This window comes from Sciurus carolinensis, chromosome 7 (genome assembly GCF_902686445.1).
Source record: "Sciurus carolinensis chromosome 7, mSciCar1.2, whole genome shotgun sequence".
NCBI classification, from domain to species: domain Eukaryota; kingdom Metazoa; phylum Chordata; class Mammalia; order Rodentia; family Sciuridae; genus Sciurus; species Sciurus carolinensis.
Window position 1 is genome coordinate 72,793,594 of NC_062219.1, and position 15,337 is coordinate 72,808,930.

Consider the following 15,337-nt stretch of genomic DNA (forward strand, 5'->3'; position numbering starts at 1 on the left):
TGGTGCCGGCACCAATATGTTGGAGTGATGACCATATGTTTTCTTCTATCAGTTGCAAAGTTTCTGATCTAATTCCTAGGTCTTTCATCCACTTTGAGTTGACTTGTGTAAGGTAATAAGTAGGAGTCTAATTTTCTACATAAGAATATCCAGTTTTTCCAGCACCATTTGTTAAAAAGGTTAACTTTCTCCAACATGTTTTTGGCACCTTTGTCACTTATGAAATGACTTTAATTATGTGGATTTGTCTTCGTGACCTCTATTCTATGCCATTGGTCTTCATGTCTATTTTGATGTCAACACTCTGCTGTTTTTATTACTATAGCTCTGTAGTATAATTTAAGATCAGGTATTTTGTTGTCTCCTCCATTGCTCTTCTTGCTCAGGATTGCTTTGATTATTCTGTGTCTCTTATTTTTTCAAGTGAATTTAAGGACTTTTTCTTTTTTTAGTTCTGTGAAGAATGTCATTGGTATTTTTATGGGGATTGTGTTGAATCTGCATATTACTTTTGGTAGTATGGTCATTTTGACAATATTGATTCTGTGTATCCAAGAACATGGGAAGTCTTTCCATCTTCTAAGGTTCTCTTCAATTTCTTTCTTCAATGTTCTATAATTTTCCCCTCCTTAAGTAGATTAATTCCCCAATTTTTTTGAGGTTATTATAAATTGGATGGTTTTCCTGATTTCTTTCTTAGCAGAATCACTGTCATAGTACAGGAAATTTACTGATTTACAAATGTTGATCTACTTTGTTGGGTTCATTTATCACCTCTAGAAGTTTTCTGGTGGAGTTTTTTTGGGTCTTCTAGACATAGGATCATACCGTTGGCAAACAGACAATTTGACTTCTTTTCCTATTTGTATCCTTTGATTTCCTTCTCTTGCCTGATTGCTCTGGCTAGAGTTTTGAGAACTATTTAAACAGAGTGGTGACAGTGGATCTCTTTGTCTCGTTCCTGATTTTAAAGGAAATACTTTCAGTTTTTCTCTGTTCAGTATGATGTTGGCTTTGGGTCTGTCACATATAGCCTTTATAATGTGAAGGTGTTATGGTAGACCCAACTAGCACAATTGTAGAGCAGGAAGAGTTTATTTGAGGGCTCACCATTTCAGAGGTCTCAGTCCACAGACAGCAGGCTCCATTCTTTGGTGCTCAAGGTGAAGCCAAACATCATAGTGGAAGAGTGTGGCAGAAAGAAACAAACTCACATGATGATCAGAAAAGAGAGAGAGAAACTCTATTCACCAGATACAAATATATATCCCAAAATCACACCCCAAAATGCCCCACCTCCTCCAGTCATACCCCACCTACCTCCAGTTACCAACCACTCAGTTAATCCCATTGGGGATTAATTCACTGGTTAGTTTAAGGCTCTCACAACTTAATCATTTCCCCTCTGAATCCTCTCGCATTGTCTCACACATGAGTTTTGGGGGCATACCTCACATACAAAACATAAAAAGAATGTTTAGCAGTAGAGATTTACCATTAGTTGATAATTGTTGAAATTGGGTTTTAGATCAATGAAAGCTCATTGTACTATTTTTTGTCTGTTTTTATGTTTTTATAATAAAAAGAATTTTGTTAGTTTTTGTAGTACTGGAGATCAAACTCAGAGCCTCACATATGCTAGGCATGCACTCTACCACTGAGCAGCATCCCACTCTACAAGCCCCTTTTAAAATTTTATTTTATTTTGCAGTATTGGAGATTGAGTCTAGGGTCTCATGCATGCTAGGTAAGTACTCTACTACTGAAACACACCCCCAAACCTCTTATTTTTTTTATTTTGAGACAGGGTCTCATTAAGTTACTGAGGCTGGCCTCAAACCTATAATCCTCCTGCCTCAGCCTCCAAAGTAGCTGGTATTACAGGTGTGCATCATCAGGCCCAGCTCTAAAACAATTTTTTTTTCCAGTACTGAGGATTTGAACCCAGGGCCTTGTGCTTACAAGGCAAGCACTCAACCAACTGAGCTATATCCCCAGCCCAAAAAACAATTTTTTTTAAATATAAAAATGCTTGGGCTGGGGAGATAGCTCAGTTGGTAGAGTGCTCGCCTTGCAAGCAGAAGGCCCTGGGTTCAATCTCCAGCACCGCAAAAAAAAAAAAAAAAAAAAAAAAAGCTCAAGGAGGCCATTGAAGGTAAGTCAAGAGACAAATATTCTAAGAACCAACTCTTCTCTGATCATTTAATTGACATTTATAAGATTTCTTTAAAAGCTCATTTACCTAATATTCATGGCTTTTTCTCTCAACTTTTTAATTGAGTTCTCCCTATGCATAAGGTAAGGTGCTTATTCAGATTAGGTTAGAAGCTCTGTCAACAAGAACCTCTATAGCATTAGCACAAACCAGGCCAGTGGTTAGTGGTTTCAGTGGATGGGAAAGACCTGGGAGTCACAAAACAGCAACTATAGGGTAGTCAGATTTTCCAACGAGGTCAAAGTTAAAGGAAATTAGACAAGAGAGCAAAATTCAAATCATAGATTTAACAGAATAGGAAATAATCTACTATTTGCAATTTATATATTATATACCCCAAAGATCCAAATAAGTCAAATAAACTATCTGAAACAATTATGCATTGAATTGTGGTCCCCACTCAAATAAATAAATAAATAAAGATATATTAAAGTCCTAACCCCAGTACCTCACAATGTGACATTATGGAAATAAGATCTTTGTAGATAATCAAACTAAGATGAGGTCATTGGGCCCTAGTCCAATGTGACTGGTATATTAAAATGAGGAAACTTTGGTACAGGGACATGACCACAGGGAGAATACTGTATGATGATAAAAACAGAGACTGGAGCTTACACATCTGCAAGTTGGAGAATGCCAAAGATGGCCAGCAAACCACCAGAAGTCTGCAGAAAGGTACAAAAATCTGCCCCAGATCTCTCAGAAGTATCCAACACTGATTACACCTTGACCCTGAACTTCTAGCCTACATTTCCTTTTTCTTCTTCAGTACATTTGGCTGTCTGATATTTTATGTTACCTACTCATGTTGTTCATGGTCAGCCTCTCCTGTAATACAGAACATTCATTCACATTTGCCGCGCCGGGTCTCGAGCAGCTGCTGGAGCCGCCCGACTGACCGCCGACCCCGCAGCCGAGCTGTGACTGAGAGCGACTGGGACACCGCGATGGTGCTGCACAAGAAGGGCCCCACAGCTGCGCAGGCCAAGTCCAAGCAGGCCATCTTAGTGGCTCAGAGACGAGGAGAAGATGTGGACACGTCCAAGAAATGGGCTGCTGGCCAGAACAAGCAGCATTCAATCACCAAGAACACAGTCAAGCTGGACCGGGAGACAGAGGAGCTGCACCATGATAGGGTGACCCTGGAGGTGGGCAAAGTGATCCAGCGGGGCCAGCAGAGCAAGGGGCTGACACAGAAATCAATGAAAAGCCGCAAGTCATTGCAGATTATGAGAGTGGACGGGCCATTCCAAATAACCAAGTTCTGGAGAAAATTGAGAAAGTCATGGGCCTCAAGCTCTGGGGGAAGGACATCAGGAAGCCCATCGAGAAAGGCCCGCGGGCAAAATGAGCACAAAGCCTCCAAACAGTGCATTCAGGCTGCTCTTCTGGCTGGTTCCCTTGACCACCAGCTCCGACGTGGGCGGAAAATGGGGTCAGGCCTGCGGGCCCTCGACCCATACCTGCTGTCAAAAAAGCAAAACCTTCCCCAGCACCGCAAAATAAAAAAGAAAAGAAAAAAGAAAAAAAAAAATTCTAGTAGCCACATTGAACATGAAAAAGCGATAGGTGAAATTAATTTAATTATATATGCTACTTTACCCAATAGATCTTAAATATGATCATTTCAACATGTGGCACTAGCAATATTTAAATGCTCAGTTAATGATACATGGCCAGTATCTATTATTTCAGACGCTCTGGTATGTGAACTTCCTCATTGGCAGGGATTCATGTGGACTTTGTTCATTATTGTTTCTGCAATAACCAGAAAATGCTTGGCATGCAGCAGGAACTTCATAAATTTCTTTGAAAGAGTGAATGATTCAGTATTAAAAAGTACATTGATTCTCCCTCCAATAAACCAAATATTCAATATAATCCCAAACAAGATTTTTTCAACTTGCAAGTTTTTAAAATCATTTTGTGTTCTTTCTTTTTTCTTTTTCTTTTTTGTTGTAGATGGACACAATACTTTTATTTATTTATTTTCATACAGTGCTGAGGATCAAACCCAGTGCCTCACACATGCTAGGGAAGCACTCTACCATTGAACTACAACTCCAGTTCCTTGAAATATTTTAAAGATTATCCACAAATTGAGCACAGAATAGATAGAAAAACTCTGGAAATGAGGAAAAAAGAAGTTATTACCTATTATAGATTATAAAAATAAAGATGAAATATAGCTATTACATGAATATTACACTAAATGATAAGAATTAAAGGTAAATCTAGAAGTAAAACCATGAAAATAGCAGAAGAAAATACGGATTAATATTTCTACAATCTTTAGAGAAGCTTTTTCAACATAAATGCAAATATATAAAACATATAAAAGGAAAATAAACATTTGCAAAATGCATGATCTTGAAAAAGTTCTTACAAATGAATAAGGACAAAACACTTGAAGAGTAAAATGGACAAAGGATCTGATACGGCAGTTCCATGTCCAAACTACATTGTAAGCTCCATTACAGGACTGGAATTATTTGAGGCTTAGGTCCCCAAAAGAGTTCGATAACAGCAGTCAGACTGAAGGAAAACACACACACATACAAATGGACATGAACTTACAAAATGAAATCAACCATCTTCTTTAAGGAAATACAAAAGTATATGTATCTTTTAAAACCATGAAACAGGTAAATATCTGGAAGATTTGACAACACCTGTGAAGATAGTTGTCGCCACCCGCGGCAACAATTGCGCAGGTATTTATCGGAGGGGCCTGGAAATAAACTATTTTTCCTATATTCACTAATTCATAGAGGCAGAGAGACCCTGAGAGAAAGATAGGCTTTGCTTAGAGGAAGAGAAACTTTGCTTATCAGGAAGAGAGACTTTGCTTAGAGGAAGAGAAACTTTGCTTAGAGGAAGAGAAACTTTGCTTATCAGGAAGAGAAACTTTGCTTAGAGAGAAAGTTTTAGAGAAAGAGGCTTCTACGCTTATCAGAAATCTATTTCTTCTTAGTTCTGCTGCTTCTTCTTAAAGGTGCATCCTGCATCCTGTGAACTAAGGGTGCGTCTACCTAAGATGCTTCTTAGTGATGCGTCCCACGTACTGCGATCTGCCTATCTATGATATGAAACCTAAAGATGTGTTCCCAGTTCTCCGCTCTGCGATCTGCCTTCCGCTGCTGCCTCTACTTCTCTCTGCGAGCTACTTCTATCTGCTTGCCGCTTCTTCTTCTTCCTTTCTGCTAATGGCTTCTACTCCGCTTCTTTCTGCTAGCTGCTGCTCTGCTTGCTGCTGCTCCTTACTGTCCCGCCACCGCCCACCCCCCGGCTTATATTCCCTCCAGGAGGCGGAGAGCGGGGCCAGGCCAGTTGCGATCAGGCGAGGAGCCAGCTGCCCTATCACGGCAAGGGTTAAAACGAGAAGGCCCAAGCAGGCGCGCTCGGGAACACCGTGCATGCGTTGTGCGCGTGGATTTAACTGAATACGGCCAGTGATAAATCACCTGAGTGCGCTTATGTCAATTAACCTCCCCACTGCCAATGTGATCAGGTGCCATTCTGGCTGGCACAGCCCCCAACAGATAGTGATTCTGTGGAACAATATATAGCCATTCACAGTCATGATGAGGGTTAATATGAATCAACCTAAAAAGATGTCCCAAATGTTGCTGATTTTTTTTTCTTGGCCATACTGGGGATTCAACCCAGGGTCTCACCTCTTGCATGCTAGGCATGCACTCTGCCTTTGAGTAACATTCCAAGTTCTTTCCCTTTTTTTTGTTAATTTTATTTTGAGATAAGAGTCTACAGTGCCCGGGCTGGCCTTGAACTTGCAATCCTCCTGCCTCAGTCTCCCAAGCAGCTGGGATTACAGGTTTGCACCATCTCAATCACAGTCAACTTGAATATTTCTTCAAACAGTTTTAAGGGCTGTATAGCTCACTAGTAGAGTGGTGAGCAAGAGGCCCTGGAGTCAATTCCCAGCACCCGAGGACATATAAAATTTAAAGCAGGTTACAGAAGAGCATGAATGTGTGACTTCAGTGATATAAAACTGTGTCATGTACATAAAACGAGGCAGTAAGTTTAGCGAAGGGCCATTCATCCTGAGTAATGACATTTTAGATGATTCTCACCTTCTTTGAATTTCTGTATTATTTGCATTTTTCTCCATCGAGTTTGTCAGAAAATCAATAAAGATACTCTCTTTCATTTAAAAAAAATTTATAGAGAGAAGGAGAGAGATATTGTTGCCAACAGGAGAAGAATTGGGGATAAAGAGAGAGTTTGGGGTAGTTGTTGTTTTACAATAAGAGAGATGGGAATGTTAATGAGAAGAACCAGAGGACAGTGAAAGTCCCAGAGCAGGCTGCCGGCCAGGCAGTGGAGCACAGCAGAGGTGGTTCCTACCCTCAGGCAAGAGATGGGGTCTCACGAGTGTAAAACTAAGCCCAGAGGAGTGACAAGGAGCTATGGAATGCAGAGGAACCCGGCCAGAGGGGGACTTGGAGAGGATACAGGAGGAGATCCTTCTCAGCTTCCAAGGTAGGTCAATTTCTCCGCACAGGGATGTGTGGTAGGAAGTCCTGCCTACTCAAACAACAGCAGACAACTCAGATCAACAGGGCAAAACTCTGGGTCCAGAGGCAGAATTGATGAGACTAGGAAATTAATCTGGAGCCTCAGGAAGAGGCTGGAAGCCACTAAGGACTTGGATCATAACTCAGGAGGAATTTTTGGAGGGGCAGGCAGCATAGTGACCCTCTCCTAACAGTGCTCCTGACCCATCAACCCAAAAAGGGGCTGCTTGTTGGACTTAAAGACTGAAGAAACTTGGTCCTAGAGACAGGGAAAGCTTCAGAAAAAGCAATGCGCCAAGATCTGTGCCAACGTTGTGAATTAAAATGGCAACAAATAGTGATATAAAAAGCATCCAGCTGGAGTTTCTACACAGGATGAAACATCTGACATCTACAACCTACAAAAGCCTGCTCAAGACCAGGACGAGGGCTGGGGATGTAGCTCAGTTGGTAGAGTGCTTGCCTCGCAAGCACAAGGCCCTGGGTTCAAATCCCCGACACACACACACACACACACACACACACACACACACAAAAACCAGGACGAGCTGATTATATGAGGTAATAACAGCTAGTAATATTTGTACCCTAAGGATTTTACTCCAATACAGCATATTATAAACTGGTTTTCCTGTGTTTCCTCTTCTCCCTCTGGGGCCAGATGAAGGAAAGTGCAAAGGCAGTTAACACTTCTTGAGAAAATCTAAAACCCAAGAGGCAGCTCTAGTGCCTCATTAGGAAAGGCAAGTCCCAGACACTGACAGTTATTCTTGAAGTGAAAACTGGCTTAAAAATGGGGGAGGGGTGGAGGAGTGAGGAGATGGATTTGGGGAAGGGTCAATCAAGAAGAAACAAGTAGCTGGACGCAGTAGCGCATGGCTGTAATCCCTGCAGCTCAGGAGGCTGAGGCAGGAGAATCTCAAGTTCAAAGCCAGCCTCAGCAAAAACGAGGCACTAAGCAACATAGTGAGACCCTGTCTCTAAATAAAATACAAAATAGGGCTGGGGATGTGGCTCAGAGGTTGAGTGCCCCTGAGTTCAATCCCCAATACCACTCTCCCCTCCCCCAAAAAGAAACAAGTTAGCTGGACGCAGTGGCACACACTGGTAATCCCAGTGGCTCAGGAGGCTGAGGCAGGAGGATCACAAGTTCAAAGCCAGCCCCAGTAATTTAGTGAAGCTCTAAGCAACTGAATGAGACTGTCTGTCTCAAAATTAAAAATAAAAAAGGGCTGGGGATGTAGTAGCTCGGTGGCTAAGTGCCTCTGGGTTCAATCTCTGGCACCAAAAAAAAAAAAAAAAAAAAAAAAAAAACAGAAGAAAAAGAAACAAGTTTGGAAGATAATTTTTGCAAATTGATATGGGAAAGCATCTAAATTTATAAAAAGTAAACAGCCAGAGAAATACTATAGGTTTGTGAGGAAAAGTTGTAGACACTCAGAAAAATTAAAAATATTTAATTCTAAGTGAACTTCCGGGGTTGGGGGTGTAGCTCAGAGGTAGAGTACTTGCCTAGCACACACAAGATTCAATCCCAAACTCTTGGGGGGCGGACATCTTAACCATGCTTAATAAGACCTAAATATTTGTAAATTATATTGGTAGGAATTTGATTTTTGCCCTGTTAACTTATACAGATTTTACACATTTCCCTACAGTCTGTTCTTACCTTCAAATGAAAGATTCTAGATGATGCAGAGTACTTAATTAAACTTAGAGTGAAAAAAAAAATCCAGAGAGGTAAGATAAGCATTCTTGTTATCACCTATTAGGTAAAACAGGAATTTTTAGGCTCCCTGATTAGCACTTCAGAAATCTCCTTGGGGTAAGAAGCCAAACTACAAAATAAAAATCATCCATAAGACCCAAAGCTGTGCATGGTCAGTGTGGGTCACATAATAGGTTTTGGGAAGGCTTTTCTGCTTGCCAGTAATGTCTGCTTGGACATCTGGAGGGAATGTTCAGCGGCAGAAGCCTGGGAAGTGAAGAAGGTAGAAGGAGTCACACTGCCTCAGGAGTTCCCCCCATGGATCAGGAATTCTTACAGCTGTTTTAAATTCTAAAATGTGTTTGAAGGTAGTACTAAAGTTTCACACACCTGCATTCTAAGGGAATTCACTTCCGTTCCATATTTCATGCATGCTTCATGCTCAAGCCTCCAAGTGCTGCACAGGTGAATGGGTCCCCCCGTGTAAGACACTCCCGGGAGCTGTACACACAGCAGGTTGAGCACCAATGATCACCCTATCCAGGGTGAGCTCTTGCGATCCTCTTCAAAGAGAATCAGTGAAGCAGAACTCTTTTGCAGCTGCTCCTATCTAAGAATTCCATCTTTCAAGACATTGAAAGCACTATGACACTAAGAATTATGAACTCAGCTCTAAAACCTCAAAAATCTGTGGGCCTTCTATCTTGACTTTTGACCTATCTACACAGGAGTCATTGATAAATACAGCATAGAAACACTGGGGCTGACAGGCTCAAAATACTAAGACCATATTCAGTAAATAGTTAAGAGATCTATCGAGGTATCATTGGGTGCTAGGGATGTAACTCAGTGATAAAGTGCTTGTCTAGTATGTGCAAGGCCCTGGGTTTAATCCCTAGCACAACAGCAACAATTTATTTATTTATTTATATAAATAAATGTGTGTATATATACATATATGTGTGAATATGTTTATATAACATATATATATATGTAATAGATATCACCAAATGGGATTCATAATACACAGGAAGGTAAGTATATTCCACCAACAAAACTAACTTCAAAAACTATATTGACTCACAAACAAGTATTTGGCAGGCTCAGAAAAAAATGTCTCTCTTTGCTTATAAATAATATAATTTATAATAATATAAATTTCAGGGCTGGGGAGATAGCTCAGTTGGTAGAGTGCTTGCCTTGCAAGCACAAGGCCCTGAGTTCAATCCCCAGTACCGCAAAAATAAATAAATTTCAACTTATTTGTATTTTTTCTCTTAAAACCTCATGCACGAAGCTTAATTGACCAACCTTAACAAAGCTGTTGAAACTTTCTTTGAAAAAAATCTTAATGAAGTCAATCAGTAGCTTTTTCTATATAAAGATCTCTTAAAAACAGATAATTTACAAGAAGGTGAACACATCAAAAGAAATATGTACATGTGAAATTCACAGGCATTTCATGCACAGAGAAGAAAAAGAAATATAAGCGCTAAAAAACATACACGATGGGCTGGGGTTGTGGCTCAGTAGTGCAGTGCTTGCCTGGCATGTGTGAGGCACTGGGTTTGATTCTCAGCACCACATATAAATATATAAAATAAAGATCCATCAACAACTAAAAAATATTAAACACACCCACACACACAAATGTCTAGCCATTTTTACACTCAGGCAATAGTGAAGACTATTGTTAAAAAAAAAAAAAAAAAGAATTATCAATACTGAAGAAAAGGCAAGACAACAAACTCCCATATATCTCTGGCAAAAATCTGTGAAGAGCAATTTTGCAATATGTCAAAAAACTTAAAAATATAAACAAATAAATACATGTTGACTCTGCAGTTCTATTTTTCTTCAAGGAAAGAAACCACAAGTGTAAAATTAATGCACAAAAATGTGTCTCGAAACATCATATGTAAGAATGACTGGCTGGGGAGATAGCTCAGCTGATAGAGTGCTTGCCTCGAAAGCACAAGATCCTGAGTTCGATCCCCAGTACTGCAAAAAAAAAAAAAAAGAATGACCGAAGAAGAACTGAAACCACCTGAAATGAACCTTTAACAATACGGAAATAGGGCTGGGGATATAGCTCAGTTGGTAAAGTGCTTGCCTCACATCCACAAGGCCCTGGGTTCAATCCCAACACCACCAAAAAAAAAAAAAAAAAAAATACGGAAATAAGCTTAACAAGCTAAAATATAGGCACTCAGTGTAGTTATTTTACATATGATGCTAAAAATTGAGTAGCATGAGAAAGTGCTCATGATATACTATTAAGGGGAGAAGTTACATGAAGATTATGATCTCAGTTTCATATACAAAAAATATACAGAAGGATGTGTGCCAATGCGGGGTTACCTGTGGATGGAAGGATTGGAGGTGTTTATCTTCTTTTTTGCTTATTTCTATACTATCTGCTTTTCTGCAATAAATACGTCTTAATTTTGCTGATTGTTACCCATAACAACCTAACAGGATAGGTACCATTATTACCCCATTTAAAATGAAGAAACTGGGGCACCAGAAGTTACAGAGTTTGCCTGAGTTCACACCGTATGTCATGGAGCTAGGATCTGTCCTAAATTGACCTAGCTACAGATCTAGCTCTTAGCCATTTTGCAATGATGCACATTTAAAAAATAATTCAAAGCAAAGCATAAGAGCTGGACATGGTGGTGCACATATAACTCAAGTTGCTGCAACTCAACAGCCTGACGCAGGAAGATCCCAAGTTTGAGGCCAGCCTAGGCAACTTAGCAAGACCCTGTCTCAAAATAAAAAGGGCTGGGGGTATAGCTCAGGGATAGAGTGCCTCCATTTCAATCCCCAGTACTGCAAAACAAAACGAAGCACAAGATAATCTATAGTTACATGAATTGCACATTCTTAAGGAAAGAGGATCTGTGGGGGCCAGACTTTTCAGGGCAAACTGGGAAGCTGAAAGCCCCCTCATGCTTCAGCAGGTTGTGTCTTTTTGTTTTAGGGTTTATACTGATCTGAAAACTTGTCGATTTCCTCCTCTACACCATTTCCCCTTCTTCAACACACACACACAGCCAGCTTTACTGAAACCTCCTCTAATATGGCAACATTCCTTTGCTGCCTGCTCAGTCCACCCGATTCTCAGGATTTCTTTCTTGCCTCTAAAAGCCAAGAACTGTCCCATTAATCACTGCTCTGAGATCTCTGAAGACAGACATACTAAAATTTAACTCACAATCTAGGATAAAACTTCCAAACAGAAATGTTTACTATTTTCCTGTAAGGAAGTTACGAGGTAGTTCAGATGGAAGCAATGTAAGTTCTTGGAAAGGTATAATTAAAATACAAAAGACTCTTCACAAACTATAGCAGGTCACAAATGAATGGACAAGATCACAGGATCGTTTCCTGTGTATCATGTGACATTCCTCTTCTAGCTTCCAAACAAAAGCAGGACAGATGTAAGTCTTGTAGATAACACACTAGCAGCCTTGAAATTTCTGAAGGAGCAGGGTGATCAGGTTGCCAGGGACTAAAGAAATGTTTTCTGCATCTTAGAGGGAAAATATTACTAATCAGTATAAAGCAAGCTCCAACTGTCTGCTATTTTAAAATTGAAAACCTGGTCAGGTTAAAATCAAGTGAAGTTCCTGCAAGTGGAAGCAAGCATTTAGACTACTAGATAAAGTATCAGCACAAGTGATGAAATTATCTTCTTAAAGAACAATGGTAGCTTTTTAACTTTAGGAACTAATAACAGTTACAATTCATAAAGGAGTATTTTATTCTGCTATACCAAACCTTATTAAAGGTAAGAGTATTATTGAACGGCTGTGGTTTTACACCTAACTGATAAATTAGAGAGATTGTTTGTATGTTCAGTCCACAGATCTGCACTACCATATTTTTGTTTGCACAAGATTGTCTTAACAAGATAGGAGACTAGTTAGGATGAGTCCCTTCAATTATAAAGATTTGTCAAACCAGGCCCAAAAATAAGTTCAATTTTTTTCATAAAATAAGACTAATATCTGAAATAAATAACAATTTCTATATATTCTTTGAAAAAAATCATAAGATCTCCAATTTGCTGAAATACTGATTTAAGATATAATTATCTGGAAAACATGGAATGGACCTTAAAAAAATGTCCAATACTTCATCCAGTAATTTCTGGTAATCCATCCTAAGGAACTAGACAGAATATTAAAAAAACATTTATGCACAACAGTTTCAGTGTTATTTTTAAAACTGACATTCCACATGCTTCCTAAATGTCCAATAAGAAGAAACCAGTATAATTGTGGTAGATCTATATAAGATTTTTGCAGTTGTTAAAATTATATTTTGAAGTTGGCAAATAGCTCGGTGGTAGATTGCTCGCCTACCATGCTCAAGGCCCAGGGTTCCATCCCTAAGCTCCCCCCACCAAAAAAACAAGTACTTGAAAAATCTGATAGCATGGAAAATGCTCACAAAAACACCCAATGGGGGTTGGGGGGAGTTATAAAGCCGCTTATAAGTACACTGAGTTTGCAGGCACCGCCCATGAAGGAGGCGACGCTCTTCCACAGGACCAAGGGCAAGGGCCCCTCACGTCCTTCTTCAAGAAGCTCCATTTCTCCCTCACCATCAAAGCCCTCAGCTTCACCAAGATGCCCAGCTCCAAGAAGAGCAGCTTCATCAAGCTTGCCAACAAGGGGCAGCCGAAAAGGTGGAGGAGAAGAGCTTTGGCAGCTCACACGTCCTGCAGGTCACCTACACAGACGACGCTGGCAGTCCTCAGACTGCTATCTGCAGTGCAGGTGTGTGAACGAGATGAAGCAGTGGCTGTCTGCGCTGCGGAAGGTGAGCGTCAACAACACCCGCCTGCTGGGCACCTACCACCCCAGCATCTTCCGTGGGGACAAGTGGAGCAGTTGCCACCAGAAGGACAAGACAGGACGGGCTGCAATAAAACACGGTCACAGGTGACCCTGCAGGAGTGGAATGACCCTCTCAACCACAAGCTGGAGGCCCAGCTCATCTACTGGCACCTCTGGGTGTGTAGGCCAGGCTGCGGGAGAACCACCCAGAGCTGAGTGGGGACACAGAGGCAGGCACTGTGCCCGTGGGCCCTGGTGAAACCACTGCAGACCCACTGGCCCAGCTGCTCCAAGAGCTCCAGGACTTCTGGGAGGCCCACAGCTCCAGCCTGCCCGGAACACTTCCTGGAGTCACTTGGAGACTGTGGCGTGCTCTGGGCCCTTGCTCAGCCATCCCCACTGGAAGCCAGACTGGTTCCTGCTGGGTGGGTCTTTGGCTCATCATGGTCAATCTGAAGTCCCTGGGGGACTTGGGTGGCTCCTATTTCTCTGGGAGGCCTGGCTGCTCCCTAAGACCCTGCAACCCAGATTCTCCAGGGACTCTCCTGTCCTGCCTAGGACAGACCCAGACAGAAAACACCCCTGGGAGGTCCAGACACAGGAGACCAGGCCTTCTCATGCCCCCTTGCTTGTGGCCACAACCCCTGCTGCTCCCCTCACTGCCACTGACTGGTCCCTTGGGCAGGGCATCAGGGTACTCAATAGCTGACAATAAACCTGCTGTGACTGCCAAAAAAAAAAAAAAAAAAAGGCTCATATAATTTGTCTTAGAAAGTATGTGCATGTTTGTGTGTGTGTGTGTGTGTGTGTGTACGTTAAATACCTTCATATGGGAGATGCGATAACCAAAAAAACAGGCTTCCAGTTGCCTTTTATCTTTCCTTCCTTCCCTCCCTCCCACCTCCCTCCTTTCTTTCTTGTCGGGGTTTCCGGGACCCCCAGCCTTGGGTACGGTCAAGATGGCGCCTGGCGCTGAGCCAAAAGCGGCCAGCTATACAGTAAACAACCAGCGAATTCCAATGATTGGCTAGTTAACGATGTGATTAGAGCATGCCCCCCTCGTGTACCTATTCTATGCCTGCAGCTGTCCGCGCGTTTACCTCGTGTGCTCTCCCCTGATTGGTTGAAGTGTATATAAGCTTGATGGGTGGGGGAGTAGGGGAGAAGCTGAGAGTAGGAGTAGAAGCGAGGAAGAAGAGTGCGAGCGAAGCAGGCGTGAGTCGAGCGGGAGAAGCGGAGCGGCCGAAGCAGGCGTGAGCCGAGCGGGAGAAGCGGAGCGACCGGAGCAGGCGAGAGTTAAGCAGAGGGAAAGAGAGCGAGAGAAAGAAAAGAGAGAAGGGGATAGAAAAGAGGGAAAGAAAGGAAGACTGTGCACAATAAACTTCCAAAGCTTCAGACGTTTGTCGTGTCTCTCTCTGCGGGCAGAGGGAACGCGATAACTGGTGCCGAAACCCGGGAACATGAAGGGTTTATAAAGAAGACAAGGTAAGATATCTTAAAAAAATTTTCAATAAGTTAAACCGGTTATAAAAAAGTTAAAGGGTATCAGGATACGCCATCAGCGGTCCTGGGGATACGCGGAATGCGGTCCAGTTAAAGGGTATCAGGATACGCCATCAGCGGTCCTGCGGACACGCGGGATGCGGTCCGATTAAAATAAAAATAAGGACACACGGAAGGTGGTCCGGTATCGGGATACGCCAGCAGCAGTCCTGACGCGTGGAACGCAGTCCAATTAAAAGTGAAAGTAGAAACACACTTGAAGCGGTCCAATTAGGGTATAGGTAGCACGCGAAAAGCCGCTATAAAAATTTTAATGCACACTTGATAGATAGTTTTCCTTTCAGTAATCTCGTTGCTCCTGGCAGCTTGGCCACTGTTTGTTATTGTAACTGCCATAACTGAAGCTATTCAAATTAGTAACAATGGGGTCTGAAACGTCTAAATTCAGAATGCAGCAACCCCTCAGGGAGCTATTAAAAAACCATGGGACGCCATTAAAGGAAAAAACAGCTAAAGT

The 15,337-nt window shown here is 41.8% G+C and overlaps 1 protein-coding gene and 1 pseudogene across 1 annotated transcript in view; one reads left to right on the forward strand and one right to left on the reverse strand.

The window, feature by feature from the left end:
• Positions 1-15,337, reverse strand: part of Ankrd6 (ankyrin repeat domain 6) — a 212,882-nt gene that overhangs the window by 171,320 nt on the left and 26,225 nt on the right.
• Positions 2,782-3,569, forward strand: LOC124989242 (endothelial differentiation-related factor 1-like; annotated as a pseudogene).